This window comes from Jaculus jaculus, chromosome 9 (genome assembly GCF_020740685.1).
Source record: "Jaculus jaculus isolate mJacJac1 chromosome 9, mJacJac1.mat.Y.cur, whole genome shotgun sequence".
Lineage (NCBI taxonomy): Eukaryota > Metazoa > Chordata > Mammalia > Rodentia > Dipodidae > Jaculus > Jaculus jaculus.
Window position 1 is genome coordinate 444,427 of NC_059110.1, and position 6,000 is coordinate 450,426.

A 6,000-nucleotide genomic window follows, 5' to 3' on the forward strand; every position below is an offset into this window, starting at 1 on the left:
GCATGGGGAGACAGAAACCATTCAGTAAGTATTTATATGTATCAGTGATATAGCAGAACGTAACACACACAAAAAGCTGTTGTTTCAATTCTGGAACTTCCTGTGGCAATGGGTTGTTGTAGGTAATTTAATCAGGGACCTGGTCATGAGGGATTTCACTGGATTACTGCTCCCAATGTAGTCATAAGGGTCCATTGGAGAGGAAGCAGACACGAAAGTCAACGAAGGGCTCAGAGACAAGGGACAGTTAGTCAGAGGATGAGGACATGAAGTTCTGATGATGCAGAGGGCATACAAGCCACAGGGATGGCCACCAGAAGCTAAGACAGGGCAGGGTCAGGCTCTCCTTGGATCCCTCAGGAGGAAGGAATGCTAAGGATTCCTGGACTTAAGTCCAGTGAGGCCCCAGTTCAACTCCTAACCTTCAGACTCCAGTGATAACTTGTGTTGCATGAGTAGACTAGATAAGAGTTTTTTTTTTTTTTCCTTCAGGGCAAGTACTTTCCCACTATTTCATGTAGCCCACTGGCAACATTGGAGGCTTGGTCATTTAGACTTTGTTCCTTGTCCCTTGAAAACTCTTATTCCAGACACTCATGGTAGTGGACATTGGTCCAGCCTCTACTGGTCTTCCTACAGGACATCTGTGTCCTTGCAGTGTAGGTACGGGAGGGTATGGAGTGTACAAGAAGGGTTGTGGTTGACATTACCCAAGGCCGGCTCTCCCACAGACCAATCTCTGGGGTCCTTTTGTCTCTAACTAACTGTTGAGTGTGGTCAACTGAGTACCCTAAACCTAGGGTACTTCCCTAGGAAAAATGCACAATTCTTTCCAAAATGACATGCGGACTTCAACAATTGGAATAAATAACAGGTGCTAGGAGCAGCTGCTGCAGATTCATGGCTCTTCTTTCAAATATATTTTCTGTAGACAAACCAAAGGTTTTCATCAATGCTTTGCTTGGAATTGTTCAGCGTCTTTTCCTGACTTCTTATTGCAGCAGCTTTTGTGTTTATGAGTTGAGTCAGGAAGCAGGACTCTGGGAAGCCATAGGTCAGAGGGAAAACCTCAATTACTAGCCCCCTGTATTTGCTCTGAAACAGCATTTAGTTCTACAGTGGCATCTTTCTAAGATGAGTTGTTGGCTCCCTTGCAAACCTAGGCCACAATAGATCCTCAGATAATATAATTGTGCAGTGTCACAAGGGCACTGGGTTTAGGTGTTGGCAGGGGGTGACAAGAACTAAGTTGTGTCTGGTCTTTGGCAAGATGCCTCCTGCACTGCTGGGGGATGTCCTGCAAGCAAGCCAGGATGTGCTTTATTTCCCAGACTGTAATTGCATTTGCTCATTCACTCCACAAATATTTATTTAGTTATCTGATGCTGGGCCTGTACTTGCTCACAGCAAAACATTTATGGCCCATAGGACAGATGTGCAATGCATCTACCCTGCAGACAAGCCAATATGAGATCCTATGCCTGCAAGTTGGAACCTGGTTCTGTGGCACCACAACACTCAGACTACCTTGCCAATCAATAATTTCTATTATTTTTTTTTTTTGAGGCAGGGTCTCACTCTAGCTCAGGCTGACCTGAAATTCACTATGTATTCTTAGGGTGGCCTTGAACTCTCAAACTTACAGTGATCAGTGATCCTCTTACTGTATGCCACCACTCCTGGCAACAATTTCTATTCTTAACTTTCATTTGTACATCCTGAGATGATTATTCAGCCCTGGGGTGGCAGAACTGAGAGGATACTCAACTTTACACTTGGGCCTTCAGAGAAGCTTTGGAAAGGTAGTCATCTCAGAACCTTGATGATAAACAGTTGTTACACAGATATTTTCAAGACTGACAGAACATACTGCCTTCAGGAAGCAAGACTTTTCTAAGTACAATGCCATCTAGACTTTGTATGGCATTCGGCTGTGAACCACCCCAGTTGGGGCTCAGGATGTGACTCTTCATTGCCATTTTCTCTCAGGCTTTCCACAAGCTACAGCATGAACTGACAACCAATTAAAGCTCAAATCCCCCAGAATATGTAGTGAAGAGAAATGAGTGCCAGGAATGGGATACCTTCCAATGAGTTATTGGCCAGGGATGTCCCTGATGCCCCAAAACATTACAGGCTATTGCCAAGGTTCTTGGTTTCCCATCAGGAATAGATGATAAGACCCTATTGCTGAATACTGCACATACCTGGACTGAAAGGTCATTGAGACATCAAAGTTGGCTGAGCTGAAAACCTCCTCCCTGTAGATCAGTTGACAGAAAGCTGGAAGAAGCTGCACTGAATGCAGCCTTATGGGAGGCAGAAGCCATCAGTGGTGAAAACGGTGGATACTGCAAGCCTCAAATTTGGCCAGACAGGTCTAATGAGCCAATGAGTGCAATAGTGACATGTCTGTTATGGGGGAAACCAACTGCACTCTAATTGGACTGGAGATCTGCTCTGTGGGAGGGAATACATGTTTGGAACTTAAAATTTAACCAAAAGCATATGGTGAGGGAGGTCATGAGCATTAGGAGTGTAATGCCTGCTCTTGTCTGGCTAAATGCATATATTATGCCCACCAAAGTGCACTGTAAGCACATTATTTAATGTTCATACCCATATATTAACGCTACTCTTACTTTTGGTTAGAGAAGCTTCTCTTTTCAGAGGGCAGTGAGCACTGGGATGACTCAAAAGGCACCACAGTGCTGAGAAGACGTGACAGAGGAATGCTCAGCACTGAAACATCTCTTTCAAGGGTCAGGGTCCATTGCGGAAGAGGTGGCAGAAAGAATGTAAGAGCCAAAGGAAGGGTAGGACTGCTTACAATGCAACCGTCCAGACAGAAACTGGCCTTGAAATCCATGACCTCGCAGTGCCTAGCACTACTTTTTCAAGACCCTCAGAATAGGAGGAAAAGATGATGACATCAAAATTAAAGAGAGGGGGCTGTAAAGATGGCTTAGCTATTAAGGCATTTGCCTGCAAAATTGAAGGACCCAGGTTCAATTCCCCAGTACCCACATAAAGCCAAATGCACAAAGTGGTGTACATATCTGGAGTTGGTTTGTAGTGGCTGGAGGCCATGATACTCCCACTCTCAATCTCTCTCTCTTTCTCACTGTTTCTCATCCTTTCACAAATAAATAAATAAAATCTTTTTTAAACAATCGAAGAGAGACTAGTGGAGAGAGGGAGGGGATATGATGGAGTATGGATTTGTGAAGGGGAATGTGGGGAAGGGGAGCAAATTATCAACATTTATTGTCTGTAAGTATGGAAGCTGTCAATAAAAAAGTTTTTAAATTAAAAAATTGGGATGGAGAGATGGCTTAGTGGTTAAGGCACATGCCTGTGAAGCCTAAGGACCCAGATTTGATTCTCCAGGTCCCATATAAGCCAGATGCACATAGTGGCACATGCATCTGTAGCTCGTTTGCAGTGGCTAGAGGCCCTGGCATGCCCATTTTTTTCTCTCTCTCTTTTACACACGCACACACACACACACACACACACACAGAGTCTCTTTCCCTTTCTCTCTAATAAATAAATAATAAAAAATAAAATCTTAAAAAAAGAAAGAAATTCTAGTTCTTCCTATAACAGAGTGTCAGGGTGACAAGGAAGCTTCATACTGTGTGGGCAGCTATGGATCACACAGCAGCGGCACTGTTAGGACTATCACTAGGTTTTCCACTTGTCCTGAGTATGCTTGACTTGTGGCTAGTAAATGTTAAAGTACTTACACTTGGTAAGGTTGAAGATGAGATTTCTTGATGGCTCACTTCCTCCCCTACTATGGCAGAGAGAACAGGTGTGTGTGTGTGTATGTGTGTGTGTGTATGTGTATGTGAAAGAGAGAGAGACAGAGACAGAGAGAAACAAAGAGAGAGGCAGAGAGAGAAATAGAGAGAGAATTAGACAAAGAGAGAAGGAACTCTTGCCATTACAAATGAATTCCAGAGGCATGTGCCATCTTGTGTGTCTGTCTGGCTTTATGTAGGTATTGGGGAATTGAATGGAGGCTGTCAGGCTTTGCAAACAAGCATCTGTAACTGCTTAGCCATCCCTCCAGCACTGTATTCTATCTTGATACCTTCATTTCTTCCCCTTCTAATATTTAGGTCTTGGTACATAGCATCAGCTATTGTGCAGTCATGAATATAAATGACACTTTGTGTCTGGATGACATCATTGTTATCAGTCTTTCCCTTTCTTTGACTCTCACATTCTTTCTACCATCTCTTCCACAATGGTCCCTGAGCCTTGGAGGGTATGATAGAGATGTCTCATTTAGTTTTGAACACTCCCACTGTCACTTCTCAGCACTTTGGTGAGTTTTGAGTCACTGCCATCTTAAAAGAGAAGCTCCTCTAACCAAAAGTGACAGCAGCATTAATATATGGGTATAAATATCAGTGTTAAGAGAGAAATTTAGTGGTCATAATATATTAATTTAGGCAGACAACAGTAGTAGTTTCCCCTTAGGGCTTATGACATCTTCAACCATAGGCTTTTGACTAGATTTTTAGTACTAGCCATGAATTCCTTCCATGGAGCAGGCCTCAGATCCAGAGAGCAGTTGGTTTTCCCCAAAATAGACATGCCACCATTGCGCCAGTTGCTGCATTTGGTCTGGCTAGCCAGCTGTAAAGCTCACAGGGTCCACTTCTGGTTAAGACCATTGATGACTTTTCTCCTCTCAAAGGCTGCATAGCTCTTTTCAGCATCCTGATAGCTAGCTAATAGGTAGAAGGCTTCCAGCTCAGTTCCAGCTTGATATCTCAATTACTTGTAGCACAAGCATGTAAAGTCTTCAAATATAGGGTGTTACCACCTAGTTCTGGTGGGCAGTCAAGAACCTTGGTAATAAGCTGTAATGTTTTGGGGCTTCAAAGGCCACCTGACAACTTGCTGGAGGTATCCCATTCCCAGCACTGAAAATTTTCTAATAACAATCTAGGGCTTCCGGGCACATTATCCACTTTCACAAGATACTTCTGGCCAAATTCACCCTCTCTCTGTCTATCTATCTCTCTCTCTCTGTTTTGAGGTAGGGCCTTGTTCTAGTCCAGGCTGATCTGGAATTTACTATGTAGTTTCAGGCTGGTCTTGTACTCATAGTGATCATCCTATCTCTGCCTCCTGAGTGACCACACCCTGCAGACTTTCTCTTTTTAAACATGCATATTATTAGATAGTGAAGAAATAGGCTTCCATATGATTTATTCAAAACATTTTAAAATTTTAAAAATATTTTATTTATTTGTTTGTGTGTGAGAGAGAGAGAGAGAGAGAGAGAGAGAGGGAGAGAGAGGGAAGGAGAGAGGGAGGGAGGGAGGGAGGGAGGGAGGGAGGGAGGGAGGGAGGGAGGGAGAGAATATGGGCATGCCAGGACCTCCAACCACTACAAATGAACTCTAGATGCATGCACTACCATGTGAATCTGGCTTATGTGGGTTCTCGGGAATTGACCTGGCTCCTTAGGCTTTGCAGGCAAGTGCCTTAACCACTAAGTTATCTCTCCAGCCCCATCTTAATTTTTATTAACTATACTACAGCCCCCACCTCCTTTCCATCCCCTCCACTTATGTCATCCCCCCCCCATATTTTGCCCCTCTACTTATGTATCTACTGTACCTCTCCATTAAGCTCTTCTCTCTCATTTTTCCCTTATTTTCCATCCTCTCCCCTCCCCTTATGTCATCCCCCCTCCAGTATTTCGGCCTTCTGCTTACATATCTACTCTACCTTTCCATTAAGCTCTTCTCTCCAAGTTTCCCTTCTCTTCTTTCCCTGGCCCTAGCTTCTTGGCATCTACTACTATCTTTTGCTCCAACTTACACACAACTCTAAACATTTGAATCTAGGATCTACATATGAGAGAGAATATGTGTAGTTTGATTTTTTGAGTCTGGGTTAACTTTTCCAGATTCATCTGTTTTCCTACAAATTTCATTTTTCTTTATAGCAGAATAAACCACCACTGGGTAAAAT